Here is a 22621-nt window from a genome sequence, read left to right as displayed (position 1 = left end):
AATTTACAACAGAATAAATACCCAAGAATGATCACAAATCATTTCAAGGAAGCACTCCAAATGCAACGCAACGCAATAAGCACATGAAAGTAGCATATTATACAAACATAACCTAATTCCTATCTATCACAATATTTAATATATTTTGTTGTCTAGCCTAAATGAGTTCTAGAATTAAACTAATGCATTGTTCACATAATATTAGATTAACCTTGTTATTGAAGGTTAAAAGTTAAATAAAGGACAAGACACAAATGTTGATTAGGCGCACCAAGCTGAACTCAAGACGAACATAGCCAGAAACCACTTAACCACAAATAATATTGGGTACCAAACTCGTGTCAACGAGACAAAAGATGCAACTACATAAAATATATGGTAAAATCTAACAGAACTAAAACATGTACAGAACCATATATTTGAAGAACAATACAAACAAAACACGGTTAAACATAAAGTACAAATGTGCAGGAACAAAAAGATCTCAAGACTATGCCTAAGTTACTAGGCACTGTGATTTGTACAACATCCAGACTCTTTTCGAGCCCTGGTTTAGTTTACTCAAAAAGAAAGACTAAAGAGCCTAACACCTGAGGATGAAAACTGAACATACATTGCTTCATTCAATGATTCATAATAAGCATAACTATGTTAACACATATAGGTTGCAATGATGGTTCTACAACAACGTCCATATTAACTGCAGGTCCTAAATGGTTTATGATCAAAACTAGTGGACAACATAAATTACAGGACAGGACAAAGATGAAAGACTCATTGACAGAAGAACAGAACATAAGAGGAAATGACGGACTAACATAAGCCAAAGCAATAGGGGTCCATGAAGCTAAAGTTTGAATCCAAATTAGTTTACATTTAGGAAATCCAGATCAAAGCTTGTACAAAAGTAAACAACAAATTGGCATCAAAGAACAATTAAACTCCATACATAAGAAACCATCAACCGTTTGATGAGATTCACTTGTCACGAAACATGTTGGAAGGAACACAACATAATCCAGAATAGCTCACTCTTGTCACACAACAGTACAACATGTTAGAATCCTAAGCTAGGCAATAGTAAACTGGACAGGCATAATAGTGAGCTAATTGAAAACTTTATAGCACACTTAAGTCAGAACTAAAGACAAATAGGACAAATACTAGATCCATCAGTTTTATTACTCAAATAGGAAAGAAAAATTCTAACTCTCACGAAACAAAACCACATTGCATTAAGTCAAGGATGCACTGAAATAAAACACAAAGCTTAACATGTAGATATGGAACAAACAATATAGAAACTAGGCCTCTACAGCATGTAGATACGAAAAAGGATCATGTCACTTCAGTTAAATGGACAGAAAGAAGATGGAACTAGGTCTCTACCGCCTAAAGGCACGGAAAAAAGGGGTCACATTACTTCAGTTCAATGAAACAGAAATATGGAACTAGGTCAGCGCATAACAGGCGAAGAACTAAAGCACACGTAAACTATGAAGAAGTACCAACATAACATACTCAATAAAATATTGTGTGTGCTTATTAGAGACAAGGCTTGAAAACTAAATGACCTTCACATATGGGAAAGAGCATAACTAAAGAATTCAAGCAGCAGTTCCCAAAAAAAAAAAGAATTCAAGCAGCATGTTGATGTGATACCAAAATAAACATAGTATTCACATGGATTCAAGATTACAACATGCAGGCGACTAGAATGAGCAATATACATGCAGTTACTGTTATAATCTGATTGATGATCCATAAAAGGCATGTCACAAGTAAATTATAATAAGCAGGATCGTGCCAATTTCTATACCAATATCCACATATAATAGTTACAGCTCCAAGCAGATATTTTTACATATAAATATACTGTATGACATATATTACAAGACTAGTGAACAAACAAAATTAAAGACCACTACAACGCTTGTGCAAAGTCCAGTAATAGAAGCCAAAACTAGGAATGTCCAACACTAAAGACTGTCTGAATCTGAGATAATAGAAAACCCTGAGTAAATCAATGTCCTAAAATCTGACATAAGGCCTTAATAGAACTTAAGATACCACTAGAGAAACAAATAGCAACACTCCATAGCTTATACTCAAATGAAGCTTCAAACAGACACAGCTATTATCTAGGTACCACGAACTATGCATCAAATTACGCCTCAAAGTAAACCAAAATATGCACCCATTAAAGGACCCAACAAATTGAATTGATCAAATAAAAAAGTAATACTGAAGAATAAATTTGTAGAATTCTCTCCATAATCATGCCAACTGTCCTGGCTCCCAAAGTAAGAAACTTATCTAAACCCACCAAAACTTCTGGATGTGACCCTTACTGTAAATCAAATCTCTTAATGTAAATCAAATCAAACTATGTGCCCATGTTAGGCACAACCAAATTGGATTGATGAAGAAGATAACACTGAAGAACAGAATTGTAGAATCATCTCCATGAGCAAGTCTAAATATCCCAAATAAATCAACTTATCTAAAACACTAGAAGTATAACTTGCTCAAAAATAGCATGCTCTTTAATCAACACTAAAAATAAACTAACACTACATCATAGCTCTGCAATAAATCTGGATTTGACCTAAGAAATCATTGTGACAACAAACGATCAATCAATAGGGACCAAATTGAAAGGTCTAACACCACTTTCCAAGTTAACACTAAATTATTTGTCATATAGCACTACTACTCATCAAATATTGAGTTGCTTCAATCCACTGCATGCATACAAAATCTAAATCTAAACCAATCAGATTTCCTACACTGAGACCTTGCTTTTTTCAGACGCGCTAATCAAAGCCTTGTCAACCCATTTCAATTATTGTAGTTGAACTTAATAAAGAACACTGCAAAGATCACAAGATATCAAATTAGGCTTAAAAAGCATAGGAGTGTAGAATAACTTGACATTTCTACTTTGATCCAGAACCAGAGATGCTAAGCTATATGAATCTAATGTTTTACCTGACTGATTTTACATTTCCATTTATGCAAGTTGTAATAATGCTTCTATACAGACATCCATGTTAACTACAGGTCTTGAATGCTTACAATCAGAAACATAAGTTACAAGACCATACATAAGTTAAAGACTCATTTGACATTATAATGAACACAGCAGGAGATGAATAACATAAGCTGAACGCTCGGACCACAGGGGTCCGTAAAGCCAAAGTTTGAACCCAAATTAGTTCACAAATTTAGAAGATCCAGATCAAAGCTCATGCAGAAATAACAACAAATTGGCAACAAAAAACGATTGAACTCCACACCTAAGCAACCATCTACCTTCTGGCACTGACTCGTCCCCAATAAGGAACATGACGGAAGCAAAAACACAACAGAATTTGTCAGGCATCAGCTATGCTACATGTTAGAATCCTAAGCAAGTCAATAGGAGCAAACCAACAACCTCAAGACCTAGCCAGAAAACCAGACTTCCAGATCTGTAAACATGAACAGGCATCAAAACTGACAGAAAACCTTATAGCACACTTCACTACTACAGTCAAGACTCAATGCAAAAAAAAGGACAAATACTGGTCCCATCAGTACTTAATAGGGAAGAAGAGGAAGTCTAACCTGAATGAGAACAAAACCACATGATACTAAGCTAAGGATGCACTCAAATAAAACAGAGAAAGTAGATACAGAAAAAAGAGGGTCAGTTACAGAAAGAAGATATAATTAAGACATGGCAGGCTAAGAACTATCTCACACTTGAACTAGGAAACTGAACCAACATGTTTAGTAAAATATTGTGCATGCAATTGTAAGAGATAAGGCATGGGAAGTATTTGACCTAACTAGGTACCGCTGCATTGAGGAGGAGAAATTTAACAGACTAAGACACTGATTTACCTACTCCAAGAAAACCTTTTTGATAGCAAACAAACGATAACGATCTATAAAAAGATGCACTCAAATGAAAGAGAAAGTAGATACAGAAAAAAAGAGGGGGTTTATGTTATAATTCAGTTCAATGAATAGGAAGATAGAACTAAGACATGGCAGGCTGAGAGTTTCATGGGCAACTGTCTCACACATGGGAAACTGAACCAACACAACATGTTTAGTAAAATATTGTGCATGCAGTTATGAGAGATAAGGAATGGGAAGTATTTGACCTAACTATGTACCATTGCATTAAGGAGGAGATATTTGACCTAACTATGTACCATTGCATTAAGGAGAAATTTAATTTGTTACAGACTACTCTGATTTACCTACTCCAAGAAAACCTTTTTGATACCAAACAAACTGCAACGATCTGCAGGAGATTAAAATTTTGCAGTATTTGCATTAAAGTTTTGTGCAGCACCAAAATAAATGTAGTATTTGCATGGGATTCAAGAATACGATCTGCAAGAGATTAGAATGAGAAGAAACAATAGAATGAAGTTATTGTTATAGTTTAGCAGATCCATAATAAAAAAGTCATGTCACAAGCAATTTGTAATATAAGCAGGATTGTGCCAAGTTCTATACCAATATCCATATATCCATATCATATAATAATTACAGCTCTAGGCAAAAATATATTTCACCATCATACATGTACATATATTACAGTTCTACTGAACCAACAAAATTGAAGATCTCTACAACACTCTGAATGAGCACATAATCCAGTAACAGAAGCCTAAAAGTCATGTCCACTACTAATTGTGCCTGAGAAATAGAAGACCCATGGAAGTAGGAATTATACAGAAGGCCTCATGATACCACCAGAGAAACTAATACCAACAGTAAATTAGCAAAGCAGCCACAACTTAAGTATTCCTCCATATATCTTACTCAAATGAAGCTTCGAACAGGCACACTTCTATAATCCTGTTCACAACCTAGCATTAAATTAAACCTTAGAGAAGCAAATCAAACTCTGAATCCATCCATGTAATCTTAAAAGGAACCGCCAAATTTGAATTGATCATTTTGATATTGAAGAGAATTGTAGAACCATCTCCATGACTATGTCTATATTAGCTCTAAATGAACTGTTTTCACTCCCAAAGAAAGCCAACTTATTTAAAAGCACATGAACTTGAGGATGTAAGCCTTATATGAAATCAAACTCTCCCTGTCTCCTTAAAAGAAACCACCAAATTGAATTTATCAAAAAGTGGTACTGAAGAGTACAATTGTATAATCATCTCCGTGATCATTCATATCAGCTCTAAATGAACTGTTCTGGCTCCCATTGAAGCAACTTATATCTACTAAAACCACAAGAACTTCAGGATGTGATTTTTAGTTGCAAGGCTTTCAAATAATCTGATAGTACTCATCTGATTATATAACTTGCTCCAAATATGACATGCTAAATCGTATCTCCATAAAAAGTTCTGAGTTGACCTAAGAAATCTTGTGACTAGACTGACAACATCACGAGGGATACACGATCAGGACCAAACAGTGCAGAATTCTGAGCAGTCCAGTATAGTTTCCTATAACAACCAACAGGCACTGGTTTTTGCCACAAAATCAGCATCCTAAGGAAGAAGAGATACAAGCAGCCAATCAACAACCTTCAACTGAAACAGATCACAGCAACTGAACAGATCACAGCATGGACGAACCAAAAACCACACACCCTTCAATTCATCTTGATCCGATCATGCCAAAAACATCCAGGCTAACCAATCAAATAGATCTGACTCAACACAAAGTGCTATCAACAGATCACCAACCGAGACGCCTTATCCTCCCACCAGAATGAACGGCAATCGAATCAAAATAACTGCACAGCCCTAGTCATCGTAAACAACAGCATAATAACCTAGATATATAAGTCAATCAGCAAATGGTAATTAGTAGGACACCCGACGACGGGTACAGAGAAAATAGCTAACAACCATCCAACCTAAAAGAAATGGATCCATCCATCCGGCTAGTTCAGTCCGTCACACCTTATGAATTCGAGAAACAGAGAGACGCGTCAGATCGAAACCAACAACAACTGCGCCTTACCTACCACTTACCCATCCACCCCCATGGCGCACCGACGAGAGAACAGGGAAGGAAGGAAGGAAGAGGGATCCCGACCACGCGGTTCATCTATCTATCAACGAAAGGAAGAAGGCCGCCGGGGTGGGTTGGATTTATAGGCGGCACAGGTCAGGTCGGTTTGGTGGAGGACGGTTCCCCGATGGAGTCGGAGTCGGTGCCGCGCCCCGCGCTTGCCGACCTATGGAGGAATCTGTGGACAGAGACTCTTTTTTTCGCGTGATACGCATGCGGATTTGGTGGGAGCACCGTGGGAGACGGCATACCACATTCCACATCTGCGGTGGCCTCGTGGGGCTTTTTTTTTTGCGACGTGTTGGCTCATTCGTCTCGTTTTGGCTCGGATAAGGAGCTAGCTCGGCTCGGGAAAGTCAGCTCGACTAAGGTTGGCTTGTTAAACTCACGAGCCAGATATAAAAAATATATAAAATATGATATTTATATGAGCTTTTTTACGGTGGTTGAGAGTATTTTTGGTTTCTATTGGTTCCTAAGCAATTAATTAGCGTTAATTAATTTTATGAGTGAAAGGTTATTATTGTAATTGCGGCCCCTCGCTCTCCCACGCAACAACCCACGCGAACCCCCAGCCCCCACTCCGAAGAGGTACGCAAGGCTGTCGTGCATGTGCAGTGGCCGTAACCCTACTGCCCTAGCCGGCGCCGGCGCTCCCATGTCCCCGCTCGGCGCCGCCACCGTCGCACGAGAGGCCGGTCAGAGGCCATCAGTCCTCTCTCCTCCCCGACGCCCCCACCAGATGCGAGTTGCTCCTGCGCCTTTGCTTATAGCGCAGAGGCAGGCCAACACCGTGTACGAGTTCGCCTCCGATGTCATCCCCGCCGGTCAGCCGCCACTCTCCCTCTATCAACGAAAGCTAGTCGGCAGTCTACCTTGGGTTATACCCACGGTAGTAGTTTATCGGTAGACGGTGCGCAAGCTACGAACTCGATGGTGACGCAAGACACGGACAAGGTTTTTATCCTGGTTCGGCCGCCGTGTGGGCGTAATACCTACGTTCTGCGTCTGATTGTATTGGATTGTGTTGAGAGAATAATGTGTCCTAAGGGGGGTCCCTTGCCCCTCCTTATATAGTCCGGAGGGCAGGGTTACAGATCTGGAAACTAATCCTAGTCGGTACAATTGTCATAGATAGTTCAATATCAATTCCTATTCTAACCGACTAGAATCCCGCTTGATCTCCATGTCTTGTTTCCTTGCGCGAAACTCCGAGCAGTCGGATCAAGCCTCGAACTCGTCTCGTAATGGACCAAGCCTCCTGGCCCAAGTCTAGCCGTAAGGGTATAGGGGTTTATACCCCCACAGCTAGTCTCCGAGCACCATGTATTGTGATGTAACACGCCGTCTTGAGCTTCTTCGACCAGTGAAGCTTGACGTCTTCAATAAGCAGGAAAATCACCTGAACAGTTGCAACGGTATTTTGACCAGCTCAAAAGACAGTTGATCAACATTGTCATCGAAGAAGCAGGTTGTTCGAAGAATGCATGATGCTCTAAATTAAAAAAGATTTCTTTTCTGGTGAAGTGTGCCCACTTTACTTTTCTGAAAAGTATAGTATTTCAAAGAGCAAGCATATTCACCGCAAGGTGAAGTGTGTCCACTTAGTCCCCGATCCTGGTAGCAGGTGTCGTAGGCACGTGGTGCCAGGGTCAAAATAAAAGTCCTTAAAAAAATTATAAAACTTAGACGCATCGCCAGATGCATCGTACCGACGTAGTCCCCGAGCTTGCTAGAAGGCGAAGTATGAGCCTTGTAGCAAGGTCTAAAAAATTAGAACTATCTAGTCCCCGAGCATATCATGCTCGTTTGCCATCGTATAGGCTAATCGACCAATCCCCGAGCATATAACGCTTGGTGATCGGTACAGTCCCCAGTTCTCCAAACTGGCAGACTGGTCGACCAGTCCCCGAGCGTATAGTGCTCGGTGGTCGGTGCAGTCTCTAGGTCTCCAAACTGGCAGACTGGCCGACCAGTCCCCAAGACGTATAATGCTCGGTGGACGGTGCAGTCTTCAGGTCTCCAAACTGGCAGACTGGTCGACCAGTCCCCGAGCGTATAGTGCTCGGTGGTCGGTGCAGTCTCCAGGAACGTCCGTCCTCCACCAATTTTTGTCTATTATTTTGAAAAAGGGGGATCTTGACACATTAATGTGTGATGTGACAAGACATCCTGACGCATTGTCAGATGGCTGTGTGAAAAGGTGCGCCTGGTAACTGTACATCCGCTCTTTGCGCGGTTCAAAAAAAGGAAACCATCAATTATACAAAAAGGCGGCCGTATTAACTGCCGGTAATTATTGAAAACCGAAACGCCGCATCCGCCGCTGGGCCCGCCCACTTCCCAAGAGTGCGGGAAGTGGGAAGGGTGGAGTTGTTGCTTATAAAAGCTTGACATTGCCCCCGTATTCTTTACCCTGCAATTGCCTTCTTTCCATTCTTGCCTTCTGCAATCACCGTCAGTCCTCCCAACTCGCAGTCGTTCCCGCAGCGTCAATGGCGAAGAGTGACTCCAAAAAGAGGACCGAGCTGATGGCTAAGGAGTGGAAGAAGTCCCGGAGCAGCGTGAGGTCCCTCAACGACCTCGTCGGTATGGGGCTGCTGCACAGCCAAGAGCTCGGCGGCTGGAGGGCGCCAGAGGGGGAGAGCTACCCCGACCCCCGTGCCGATGAGATCGTGGTTTTCGAAGATTTTTTCAAGAGGGGCTTTGGGGTTCCTGTCCATCCTTTTCTCCAGGGGCTTCTTCTTTACTATGAGATCGAGATCTGTAATCTGTACCCGAACTCCATTCTTCTTATTTCTACTTTCATCCATCTGTGCGAGGCCTATGTTGGGATAGAGCCGCACTTCGATCTTTTCCGCTACCTTTTCTGTTTGAGGAAGAAGGGAGCAGTTGGAGGCTCCAAGATTGCAGGTGGAGTATACCTCAATCTGCGCGACAGGATAAAGAACCGGTATCTCAACTGCCTGGGGAATACTTCGCTCACCGAGTGGTACAAGAAGTGGTTCTGCGTCAGGGAAGAGCCGGGCAGCTCCACGTTCTGCGACGTGGGCTACATTCCCGAGAAGAGAGTCAGTTGGACAGACCGCCCGCAGTTCGCTGGTCAGGTAGAAGACCTGATGAAGCTGATCGACTGGTCTCGTTTGGACGGGCCAGGAGTGGTCGGCAACTTCATCTGTCGTCGAGTGATGCCCTGCCAGAAGAGGGTTCACTCGGCGTACGAATACGCTTCTGCGACGTGGGTTACATTCCCGAGAAGAGAGTCAGTTGGACAGACCGCCCGCAGTTCGCTGGTCAGGTAGAAGACCTGATGAAGCTGATTGACTGGTCCCGTTTGGACGGGCCAGGAGTGGTCGGCAACTTCATCTGTCGTCAGGTGATGCCCTGCCAGAAGAGGGTTCACTCGGCATACGAATACGCTGGGAGCCAGGACCCGACCAGGATGAGTCTTGAAGTTTTGGAGAAGGCGGAAGTGCAACAGCTGCTGAACGAGCTGTTCAACTTTGTAGACGACAGCTTTGTCCGGAGTGGTGATCGGATGCAAGCCTTCAAGCTTGGACGACCAGCTCCTAAGGTAATATTACTGACTGAATTTACTTCTTGGGTACTTGTTCTCCCAGTTATTGACTTATCTTTGATGTTGCTGCAGATTGGAGACATTGACCGGTGCGTGGTGTACATATCACTGGCACCCGGCATGGAGAATCCCACGGGAATAGACCCACCAGAGGACGACGCTGCTGAGTGTCCCCGATACACCAGCAGCGAGGAGGAGCAGAACCGCCCTGCCCTGACCACCGAAGACAGAGTGGCGGGAAAAAGGCCGCTGGTGGCGGATCCATCTCCTGCGGAGACGCTGCCGGCGGAGAGCAGCAAGGCGCCAAAGCGCCGTCGGCTCATCCGGATCACCGACAACGACGACGAGAAGGAGGAGGCCGCGCCTTCTTTGGTCCGGAGGCCGCGCAGTCGTCCGGACGTTGCGCCGGCCACCACTGGTCGGGTGACCAGCGACCCGCATGCACCGCACGTCGAGCCGACGCGCGTCGTAGAGACAGGGGCGCAGGCACCGACCGGTAGGACCAGGAGGAGGTTCACCGCGACACACAGGCGCTCTGACCTGTAAGTTTTTAATCATACTTTCGTACTGCGATGTTTTGCGTTTTGTTGTTGTTTTTGACATTGTTTAAATGTCGTCTTGTTGTTAGCCCGGCATCGGACGTCGACCCTGACCACATTGCTGGCCAGAGGACGGCCGAGCCTGTTGCCGCCGTTGGGGACGCCGCGCCGCAGACCACAGAGCAGCCCGCGGCGACAACCACGGCTGAAAGCGCCGAGGAGCATCCGGCCCCGGCAAGGGCCGCGGCGAGCACCCCGACGAGGAACGAGGAGGCTACAAGGACGCCTCCCCCGAGTAACGTTGTGGAGGAGGAAAGCAGAGCCCCGACTCCTCCACCAGCCGAAGAAAGGGGAGTTGAAAGGGTCGAGATGGCGGACTAGAGGGGGGGTGAATAGTCCTTTCTAAAACTTATCGCGTCGGCTAACCGAAACAAATGTGGAATTAAAACTATCGGTCTAGCCAAGACTACACCCCTCTATCTAAGTTCTCTAGCACCTTAAAAAGATCCTAAACAAGCAAGCAAGGTGCTACCTTAGCAAGAGCTCACCTAACCAAATCTAGAAGCAAGGTCACACAAACCTATGCAACTAGTACTTTGCAAACCGGGGGAGCTCCTACACAAACTAGTGAGGCAAAGCGCACAAAGCCTAAGCTCACTAGCAAGCTCAATAACAAGGCAACTAATGCCAAATTAGAGAGCGCAACTTACTTAGCTACACAAACTAAACAATGTGACTAACAAGGTTACACAAACCAAATTAGTCACGCAAGGGAACTACTTCTAGCTACACAAGCAAGAAGGTAACTAGCAAGCTACACAAGCTAACTAGTTACAAGAGCAACTACACAAGCACAAATATATGAAAGTAAATACAAGCTTGTGTTAGGGACTTGCAAACCAACGGGAAGAACAAAGTTGACACGATGATTTTCTCCCGAGGTTCACTTGGTTGCCACCAAGCTACGTCCCCGTTGAGACAAGCTCCAAGGTTGCCGCCGGTCCTCTTGCTAGTGGTGACCCGCAAGTCACACTCTCCCACATGGAGTGTTTACCACAAGCTCTAGCACTTGACCCGGCCGGACCACTTGTCGCTCTTCACGTCTCGCTCAACTAGAGTTGCTCTTTGCGATCCCCGCGGGGTGAGCACCGTACCCCTCACAATCTCTTCTCCGGAGCACCGCACAATCTCCTTGCGTGCTTCGACGGAGTCACAAGCCACCAAGCCGTCTAGGAGTGGCAACCTCCAAGAGTAACAAGCACCACCGGCTTGCAACACGAACACCTAGTGCCACTCTATGCAATCTCTCAATGCAACACACTAGAATCACTCACTCGCTATTGATTCGCACTCTTGCAAGCACAAGTGAGTTAGAGGCTTACCTAGCACTCCCCAAGCATGGACACTAAGTCCCAAGGGTGCTCAGCACCGGCCAAGGCCGGCCACCACTTCTATTTATAGCCCCAAGGGCTAAACTAGCCGTTACCCCTTCACTGGGCAAAACACGTGGGCACCAGACGCTCACAGGGAGCCACCGGACGCTCAACCCCCAGCGTCCGGTGCTCAGGCGTCAGCCACGTGTCACTAGCCGTTTGAAGTCGACCGTTGCCGCCAACGGCTACTGTGCACGCGCGCCTGCACAGCACCACCGGACGCTCAACTAGTCCACACCGGACGCGTCCGGTGCACACCGGACCCGTGCGCAGAGAGCTCCGCAAACTCGCACGGTCACCGGACGCTAGCCACCGGACGCACCCTGAGCGTCCGGTGCTCACCGGACTCATGCGCAGAGAGGGTCGCCAAACCGCCCGCACACCGGACGCTGAGCACCGGACTCTCTCCGGTGCGTCCGGTGCACTCTGCTGCACCTGACAGCACACCGGACGCTCTGGACCAGCGTCCGGTGCTACCAACACCAGCGTCCGGTGAGTGTTTCTCAGCGAGAAACACTCCCGCAACTTCTCCAAATTTCCCACCAGCGCAATAGAAAATATGCACTTAATTTTCTCAAAAGCGTCGAATCCCGCCTCACAAGCTCGGCGGGAGGGAGAGAGAAACCCACACCTCTCTCAACCCTAGGAACACCACCTCCTTTGTAAATGTGCCAACACCACCAAGTGCAAGTGTGTTAGCATTTTCACAAACATTTTCCCAAAGGAGTTAGCCTCTCAACTTGCCACGCCACTCGATCCTAACACGTATGCAAAGTTAGATCGCTCAAGTGGCACTAGATGACCGATATGCAAACAAGTTTGCCCCTCTTGATAGTACGGCCATCTATCCTAAATCTGGTCATAAACTTCTCTACACACCTATGGCCGGTGAAATGGAAATGCCCTATGTTATACCTTTGCCTTGCGCTTTTCCATTCCATCTCCTCCAATGTTGATGCAACACATGCACCAACCAATCACCAAATGATATGATCCACTTCATATCATCACGTGACCGTATTGGTTCATCGATCTTGACCTCACTTGCTCTTCACCGTTGCCTCGGTCCATCGGCGTCAAGTCTTGCTCAAGCTTCACCGTCACACACGGTCCCTCGCTTCAAAGCCTCCGACTTGCCCTTCACTCTTGCAACCGGTCCATCAAGCCAAGCCTCATTTTGATCTTCTCCACCTTGGTCACATGACTCCATGTCATGTCTCATATGCAATGAGCTCCTCCATCATCACATCATCACCTGTGGACTAATCTCCTGTGTATCTCACATAAACACTATTAGTCCACCTAAGTTGTCACTCAATTACCAAAACCAAACAAGGACCTTTCAGGAGTCCCGATCCCGCCCCGAGCAGGGGCCTCTTCGCCCGTAGGCTCCCCTGGCCTGGACCAGGGTCCAATGATGCCTGCGACCACGGCCGGTGGCAGTGCGGCGAACGAGGAGACCCGGACAGCCTCCGACGATGACGTGGAGGAGATCCAAGGTCGTCCCCGTGATGGCCGCCAGCACGTCTACGTGTGGCGCCAACGCGGGGACCACTTCATCGGACATGAGGAGCTCGTGGAGACGGAGGAGGCCACGAGGGTGGAGCGCGCGGCGAAGCGTCTTGTGGACGAGGTTAAGGTAAATGGTCATTTGCGCTGCTCGACGCTTATGTGCGATGTTCCTGGGTTCAGCATGTATTCTTCTTGCAGGGCGCGATGAAAACGGTGAAGTACCGGAAAAGGTGCTTCAACCAGATTGAGGGCATTATGGCCGAGAACAAGGCCCTGTCCGCAGAGGTGGATCGGCTTCGGTCGGAAGCCGGGGAGAAGACGGCCGAGATGAGTGCTCAGGAAGAGCGCCTTCTCGACCTCAATCGGCGGTTGGCCGACCAGGATCGGCAAAGGAGAGGTCAGTCGCGTATTCCGAGCAGCTGTATGTAGCCATGTAGTCGGTTTTGTTGACCGGGAATTGTTCCTGCAGACTTGGAGGAGGAGGTTGCACGCCTCCGACAAGAGAAGGAGCAGCTCGGCCAGGAGCTTGCCGAGGCGCTGGAGACCGAGCGCCGAGCTGGCGAGGAGCTAAGCAACAAGAGTCAGGAGTTGTCTGGTAATAACCGTGCTACTCCTTTATTGTTTGATTGCTCAATGCGTCTTTTCTTATTTGCGGACTGACCGCCTGCTTGGTTTGTAGTGCTCAAGGTGAACACCAAGAAGCATTTAGACGAGCTGATCAAGGACCGAGACTCCTAGAAGACCAATTGCATCAAGCTTTGGAAAGGAGTGGCCCCAGTTCTTGACTTGATCAGCCCCGAGCTCCCTGAAGACCAGCCTCGTGCGCTGAAGCTGACGCCAGTTGAGAAGGCGCAACGGGCGTGGAACTGGCTCCAGCAGTTCGTCAAGGACGCCGGGGAATTCGCCGGCGCACACGTCCTCAGCATGGTGCGCGCCCACTATCCTCTCGTCGACCTGTCCCGACTGGAGAGGGGGTACCCCAAGGAGGTTGGTCCGCAGGAGGCAGACGACCTTCGTGTCGGCCTGCTTGACTTGTCGTCGACGGTGATCGGCGCCATCAATCTCTGCGGGACGACCACTCCCCCCGACCAGCCGGGGTCAGATAGATCAGCCAGAGAGTTGTCGGGAGCGTCCATTGTCGGAGATGGGCGGTCGATGCCTGCGGTCTCGACCAGCCTGGCGCCGGTGGCCCCGACCCCTCCGACTGGGCAGCAAGGCCAAGCGGGTGATCAGCCCGAGCAGTAGGCCTGTAGGATAGTCTATAGGACTAGACTAGGAACCGCCCAGCGGGGTGTTTATTGTAAACTCTGTATGTAAAGTTTGTAATAAAGTTTGATTTTTGCCATGACCATGATTTTGAGCGCTGCAATGTTATCTGAGTGATGTATCACTGTGTTTGATTAATAATCGTTAAGGATCTTCGCCCCAGAGGAAGATTGTTGTGTTCGTCGAAAGCTCTGCGTGTAAAAATATATAGCAAAAAAGAGAACTTTTATTATTGCTAATTATAAGAAACTTACAAGGAGAAGGTGCTGGAATGTATGGATAGAAACGACGCAGTTTGTCCGTCTGGATACGCCAGTCTGTAGGATGTAGGGCGTGTGACTTCGGCGACCACAAAGGGTCCTTCCCAAGGTGTGGATAACTTGTGCGTTCCTTCCTGGCTTGTTTTCCACTTGAGTACCAGATCACCGACCACGAAGGAACGGTCTTTGACGTTCCTGTTGTGGTACCGCCTGATGGCTTCGAGATACTTTGCTGTTCGAAGACATGAAATTAGACGCTTTTCCTCCATGCAGTTGATTTCGAGCTCCTTGGTGTTGTCAGCCGTTGACTGGTCGAAGTTTTCGACTCTTGGAGATCCGAAGGTTACATCAGATGGGAGCACTGCCTCGGAGCCATAAACCATGAAGTAGGGTGACACGCCCGTATTGCGACTGGCCTGTGTTCGGAGACCCCAGACCACGGCCGGTAACTCTTTCATCCATCGACCAGGTGCTCTGTCGTTCTCGGTGTACAACCTTTTCTTTAGGGCATCAATAATCATTCCGTTCACGCGCTCTACTTGACCGTTTGCCCGTGGGTGAGCTAATGACACGTATTTTATGACTATGCCCCTGTCATCGCAGAAGTCCCAGAACGTAGTGCTAGTGAACTGAGTGCCCAGGTCAGTGATTATACTGTTGGGGATCCCGAATCTGTGTATGATTTGATTAAGGAACTCCATAGCTTTCTCAGAGGTTGCTTTGACCAGTGGCATGTATTCGATCCACTTCGAGAATTTGTCGATTAGGACGAAGACGAACTTGAAGTTGCCGGGAGCCGGTTTAAATGGCCTGATCATGTCGAGGCCCCAGCAGGCGAAAGGCCAGGATGACGGAATAGTTTGAATCTCGTGAGCAGGTACGTGGGTCCTCTTGGCAAAGAACTGGCATCCTTCTCAATGTCGGACCAGTTTCTCGGCGTCGGCGACCGCGGTTGGCCAGTAAAAACCTGCTCGGAATGCCTTCCCGACTAGTGTTCTGGAGGCCGCGTGGTTGCCACAGGATCCGTCGTGTATGTCATCCAAGAGCTTGACGTCGTCATCTTGGGATATGCATTTGAGCAGCACTTCAGAACTTGTGTTTTTTCGCATAAGTTTGCCATCCACCAGTATGTAATTCTTGGATCGTCGAATGAGGCGCTCGTTCTCCGTTTTATCCTGAAAGCCCGACCCGTCCGATATATACCTGATGAAAGGGGTGTGCCAGTCACGGCTGCTGGTTGTCGGAGTAGCGTCGTCTATGAGCATTGCCTCATTAGGTTGCTTTTCGACCAGGTCTGTGCCCACACTTGGCGCGTGGATGTCCTGAACGAAAACGCCTTGCGGGATTTGGGCCCGAGATGACCCTAACTTTGACAGCGCATCCGCTGCCTGGTTCTTATCCCGGACCACGTGGATGTATTCTATGCCGTAGAAGTTGGATTCCCATTTGCGGATTTCTTTGCAGTAGAGGTCCATCTTTTCGTGGGTTGTGTCCCATTCCTTGTTGAGCTGGTTGATAACTAAGGCAGAGTCGCCGTGGACGTAGAGGCGTTTGACTCCCAGTTCGACGGCTAGTCGTATGCCGTGTAGGCATGCTTCATACTCGGCGACATTGTTTGACGCTGGGAAGAGGATTCTAAGGACGTAGCGTAGTTTGTCCTTGTTAGGCGACACAAAGAGTATCCCGACGCCGGCACCGTTGATGTTCAAGGACCCGTCGAAGAACATTGACCAGTGGTCGGAGATGTCGGAGACGGAAGGTTCATTGAGGTCCGTCCACTCTGCGACGAAATCGACCAGGGCCTGAGACTTCACGATAGTGCGGCTCTGGAAATCCAGGGAGAATGGGCATAATTCTATTGCCCATTTTATAATTCTGCCGTTGGCGTCCTTGTTGCGCAGAATGTCCCCCAGAGGGAAGCTGGTGGTTACCAAGACCCGGTGGCCGTCGAAGTAGTGCTTAAGCTTCCTGGACGTTATTAGGATGGCGTATATGAGCTTCTGTATCTGTGGATACCTGGTCTTAGACTCGTTTAAGACTTCGCTTATGAAATAAACGGGTCTCTGGACCTTGTAGACGTGGCCTGGCTCGTCTCGCTCGACTACTATTGCCGTGGAGACAACCCTGTCTGTTGTTGCGATGTAAAGGAGTAGGTCTTCATTGGGCTGAGGGGCTATGAGAACAGGTGGTGAGGTGAGGAAGGTCTTCAGCTGGGTAAACGCAGCGTCAGCTTCCTCTGTCCAGGAGAATTTTTCCAACGCCTTCAAGAGTTTGAAGAAGGGGAGGCCTTTTTCTCCCAGTCTAGAGATGAAACGACTGAGGGCAGCCATGCATCCAGTGAGCTTCTGAATATCCTTGACATTCTTAGGTGGTCGCATGTCGAGCACTGCTTTTACTTTTGAAGGATTCAGCCGTATGCCGTCGCGGCTGACGACGTTGCCGAGCAGTAGACCGGAGGGGACCCCAAAGATGCACTTTTTGGGGTTAAGCTTCCACTTGTATTTGTTTAGTGCCTTAAAAATTCGGTCTAGATTGGCGACCAGAGTGCTCGCATCCTTTGTTTTGACTACGACGTCATCTACATAAGCCTCGACGAGGTCATCGCGAATCTCGTCGTGGAGGCACCGCTGGATGGCCCGTTGATAGGTGGCTCCAGCGTTTTTGAGTCCAAAGGACATGGTCGTGTAGCAATATGCGCCGAAAGGGGTGATGAAAGATGTTTTGATCTGGTCATCTTCCTTTAGCGAGATCTGGTGATAACCAGAGTAGCAGTCTAGAAAGGAGAGGAGTTCGCATCCGACCGTTGAGTCGACCACCTCGTCGATGCGAGGGAGACCGAAAGGATCTTTAGGATAGTGTTTATTGAGATCAGTGTAATCAACGCACATTCTCCATTCATTATTCTTTTTGCGTACAAGAACCGGATTGGCGAGCCAATCGGGATGATACACTTCTTTTATAAATCCGGCTGCTAGAAGCCGTGTTATTTCTGTCCTAATAGCCTCCTTTTTGTCACGAGCGAACCGTCGCAGCTTTTGCTTGATGGGTCTTGCGGTCTTCGAGACGTTTAAGGAGTGCTCGATTAGGTTTCGTGGGACGCCGGGCATATCTGCGGGTTTCCATGCGAAAACGCTCACGTTGTCCCTTAGAAACCTGACGAGCGCGTCTTCCTATTTAGGGTCCAGATTGGCCCCAATGTGGGCCGTCTTCTCGGGGCTGCCGTCGACCAGCTGTACTTCCTTGTATTCTTTGGACTTTGAATTCTTCCTAGCGATCTCCTGCTCGGGTAGTCGGAGCTGGTCGGGAAGGAGCTGTGCAGCTTGAGCTGCTGTTTCTGCCATGCAGATTGAAAGATCAATTGCTTCGGTGATCTTGAAGCTTTCCTCCTCGCAAGTGTATGCGGTGTAGACATTGCCCCTGACAGTTAGGACGCCCTTCTCTATAGGCATTTTGAAGACCAGGTATGAGTAATGTGGAACTGCCATGAACTTTGTCAGCAATGGTCGGCCCAGTATAGCATGGTAAGTTCCATCAAAGTCGGCGACCACAAAGTTGACGGACTCTGTTCGAAAGTGGTCGGATGTTCCGAACTGGACAGGCAGCGTTATCTGTCCGAGGGGTACTGAACTTTGACCTGGCAGGACTCCCCAGAATTGGGCGTCGTAGGGCTTTAGCTGTGCCGGAGTTATCTTGAGGGCAGGCAAGCTGTTGCGAAAGAGGATGTCAATGGAACTTCCCCCGTCGACGAGCACACGCTCGAATCTGATGCTGTTGATGCAAGGATCCAAGATTAGAGAGAAACGTCCTGGCTTCGGGATGGCGGCCCACTGATCCTTCCTGCTGAAGGAGATTTCCCTGTGCGACCAGGGAGGAAATTTCGGATCGGCGATCAGGCCATCCGTGCTGTCTATGTTGAGGCAGGCTCTCTTTAAGAGCTTTCTTTCTCGCTTAGACTCGATGGAGATCTTGCCCCCGAAGATGGAGTGGACCACGTCCGTGGGACTGACATACTGGTGTCGTGGGTCCCTATCCTGGTCCTCGTCCTCGTCTTCGTGATCGCGCCCGTTCTGTTTCCCGTTTTTCTTGGCGGGGTCGTCTTGAGCAGCCCGCCGCGTGTAGATGCTTTTGAGGACGCGACATTCCTCCATCGTGTGGTTGGATTTTGGATGCAGTTGGCATGGCCCCTTCAACGTCTTGTTGTAGTCTTCCTGGTAGTCTCGCCGCCCATTGGGACGCTTGACCGTATTCACCTCGCGGTCGTGGTCGCGGGGGCGCTTGCCTCTGAAGTCATCGCGATTGTCACGCCGCCTATCCCAACCTTCTCTGTGGTCGCGGTTGTCGGGGCGACGATGGTTCCTGTTGTCGAAACGACCACGACTTTCGTCTCGTCGAAGAGGCTGGTCGAGACCTCTCGCATCGTCCTGGATGAGTTTTTCTGCGTCGTCGGCGTCGGCATAGTTTTTAGCCGTGGCAAGGAGCTCGGCCATCGTCGTTGGCCTTTTGCGCAGTAGCTTGTTCCTCAGTGCTTCGTGGAAGCGTAGCCCTTTGATGAAGGCAGATATGGCCTCGTCGTGGGAAATTTTCGGGATCTTAAGACGCATATCCGAGAATCGTCGGATGTAACCGCGCAGAGGCTCGTTTTTCCTGTCCCTTATCCTCTCGAGGTCGTACTTGTTCCCAGGCTGCTCGCAGGTAGCGATGAAATTGTCGATAAACGCTTGGCGCAGTTCTTCCCAGGAATCGAAAGAGTCTTCAGGCACGCCCAGAAGCCATTGATGACCAGCCTGGTCGAGGACGACTAGGAAGTAGTTGGCCATGACGTGCTCATCTCCTGCTGCTGAGCGGACTGCAATCTCATAGAGAGTGATCCAGTTTTCTGGGTTTTCCTTGCCGTCGTATTTTTTGAGTTTCTGGAGCTTAAAATTACGGGGCCACACGACCTGGCGAAGGTGTGAGGAAAACTGTCTCAGGCCCGGAGGACCGTGCGTGGCATCGTACTCGATGCGACGCAGGTTTTCGTGCACCGCTCTCTCCGTGGCGCGCCTGTTGATGCGGTCCCGGGCGTCCTTGGGAGGGATGTTGTATCGAAGATCCCTGTCCTGGTTTACTTCCTGACCACGCCCATGATTCTGCTTGCGGTAGCCGCCGGTGTCCCGACCACCGTTGTCACGCCGTGAACCCTTTCGACGATTGTTGGGGGAACGGCTACGGTGGTGTTTGCTGGGTTGTGGTGAGGTCCGGCTGCAATGAGTCTGGTCGGAGGAGACCTCAGCGTAGGAGATAGCTTGGACCCTTTTAAGCAAGGTGGCTATCTGTCCCATCGCGGCGATCAGATGCGCGCGTACGCTGGATCGGACACCCTGGCACTCGGGAGTATCAGGGAGTCGATCTAGGTTTGCCATGGCAACAACCACGTTAGCGCTTGGCGTTTTGTAGACTTGCCGATCCCCGACCATGTCAAAAGCGTCGCTGAGGTTATGCGGCGGGAGTTGTCGTTCCTCGTCCGCGTGTCGTCGGGCGCGGTCGGCATTGCGCTGCTCGCGGAGCTGCCTCTGCTCATCTGTCTCTCCATCGACGACCGGTTCGTCGCCGCTGACATTGAAGACGAGGTCTCCTCGCCGGGGTGGAAAGACCGGGAAGCGAGAGAAACCCGGAGCATACGGTGGTAAATCCAGGTCGTAGTCTTCGTCCTCGGAATTTATAACTTCAGTGGGAACGGATCCAGTGCTGGAGTTTGTGCTGGAAGCCTGGCCGTCCCGTAGTTCTTGGATCGTCACCATGTTGACGTAGTGACGAGCTGTCGACCGCTCCGTTTTGGCAACCAACCTGCCCCATTGAAAAGGGATTGGACGTGCCGTGAATAGTGAACGGCTGAGTTGTTTAGCCCGTAAGGGGAACCTTGATCTGGAGCAGCCTTGAGTTCGACGAACCGTCCTGAGGGGGTAGAAGTTATCGTCAGAGACGTACCCAGCCGTTCGTGTGTGACGACACGAGTTGGCCGCCAGGAGTTGAAAAAATCCATTGGCGCGGCTTGATCAGACTGGCGCGAGATCCCATCTACTAGTCGGGAAGCTTCGAGAAGCTTGAGATCGGCGCGATCAAGGGCTTGGAAAAGGTTCGAGCCGTCGACTTTCTTTCCCTTGTAGCGAGGAAGCGGTGGTCGAGTGCTCGGTGTCATTGTGGTCGGAGCCGATGCCGCCGTTGTCCCAGATCAGATCTGGGTTTCTTCCGAAGCCGTGGTTGTGAGGCCACCGCCGTGAGTCGTCCACGTAATCTGGCTGACAGTGAACGTGAGGCCTTCAGGCACGGCCGCAGAAGCTGGAACGATGACCATCTTGTTCGTCGGAAAAGCTGTACGCACACCCCCTACCTGGCGCGCCACTGTCGACGAAAGCTAGTCGGCAGTCTACCTTGGGGTATACCCACGGTAGTAGTTTATCGGTAGACGGTGCGCAAGCTACGAACTCGATGGTGACGCAAGACACGGACAAGGTTTTTATTCAGGTTCGGCCGCCGTGTGGGCGTAATACCTACGTCTTGCGTCTGATTGTATTGGATTGTGTTGAGAGAATAATGTGTCCTAAGGGGGGTCCCTTGCCCCTCCTTATATAGTCCGGAGGGCAGGGTTACAGATCTGGAAACTAATCCTAGTCGGTTACAATTGCCATAGATAGTTCAATATCAATTCCTATTCTAACCGACTAGAATCCCGCTTGATCTCCACGTCTTGTTTCCCTGCGCGAAACTCCGAGCAGTCGGATCAAGCCTCGAACTCGTCTCGTAATGGACCAAGCCTCCTGGCCCAAGTCTAGCCGTAAGGGTATAGGGGTTTATACCCTCACACCCTCCTCCCCAGCGCGCCCGCCTGATGCGAGCTGTCCCAAGGCCAAGATTCGATAGACACTCACGAACTCACCTCTCCTTGTTTCATGCCATTGCCCATTGTCATGAATTTGTTTTGGAGATTAGAATGTGGTCTGAAACTTGAATTTATTGTGACTGATTCGATTCTTATCTTATCATTTCTAGTGTATGTCATTTTGGAGCTTTAGGCTAAATCAACTTATTTCCAGAAAAAAGAAACAACATAGAGAAGGGTTGAGAAAAAGAAAATACATGTGACGTGAGAAGTCTTGGTGAGAAGGAAGAATAGAGAGACACGAGAGGGTTGACGTGATCAGACCCGACAAATACATGTGACAAATATACTAATTCAATCATCCCTATATTACTCAAACATTATTTTTTATTATAAATTTACTATTCTACCCTTAATTGTATAAAAGAAATTCAAAAATAGAATTATCACATCATTTTTTAGGTGATGATCCCACTATTTTTAGTATGCACTTGGTGCGTATGATCCTACCATCTAGTATGCACCCAGTGCCTCTCCAATTGGTTCCTCTCGGTTCCTCTGTCTTTTTAGCCGTTGGATCGCTTCTCGTGAGCTGTCTATTTTCTAACAACCATTGTAAAAATTCTCTATTTATATTTATCTAAAGCTTAAAAATAGTAATAAAAAACCGTGCAAACACCAGAGGAAGCTTTGGGTTAAAAAATAGCAAAAGGCAAAGAAATTTGCTCTCAAACCAACCAACTTGGTTAATGAAACACGAGAAACACACGGCCTCTCTGAACCTTGCCAGTAAAACAGGGTAATTTATGGATCAAACGTTTGGCAGGAAAAGTATGAAACAACCGTAGCATCTCATATACGGGCCAGCAAGGGCGACTTATTTTGGGGGTACAGCAAGCCCAAAAGGGGAGAGCGTTTCCAGTTCCAGGGAAGCTGCATGACCCTAACGGGAAATGACAACAGTCCATAGTACGGGAACATAATGACACAAGAGGTTACACAATAGCTGCCTCAGCGTATATCTGCACTAAAATGCCACGGTAATTAATATCATGCTCTACATTGAAGTGATTCTTCGTGGCCCTCACTTGGAGGACAATTGATTCCAGATGGCTCTCAGAAATTTC

The 22621-nt window shown here is 48.1% G+C and overlaps 1 long non-coding RNA gene across 1 annotated transcript; it reads right to left on the bottom strand.

Moving 5' to 3' along the window:
- Window positions 4498-6271, bottom strand: LOC110431017. Its single transcript, XR_002448479.1, has 2 exons — window positions 5891-6271; window positions 4498-5806 (listed from the first exon to the last, which is right to left on the bottom strand). It is a non-coding gene; the product is annotated as an uncharacterized LOC110431017 (long non-coding RNA).

The sequence above is a fragment of the Sorghum bicolor genome, chromosome 10 (genome assembly GCF_000003195.3).
Source record: "Sorghum bicolor cultivar BTx623 chromosome 10, Sorghum_bicolor_NCBIv3, whole genome shotgun sequence".
In the NCBI taxonomy this organism is placed as follows: Eukaryota; Viridiplantae; Streptophyta; class Magnoliopsida; order Poales; family Poaceae; genus Sorghum; species Sorghum bicolor.
Note: the sequence above shows the minus strand (reverse complement) of the source record. Positions and strands in the feature narration are given on the sequence as shown.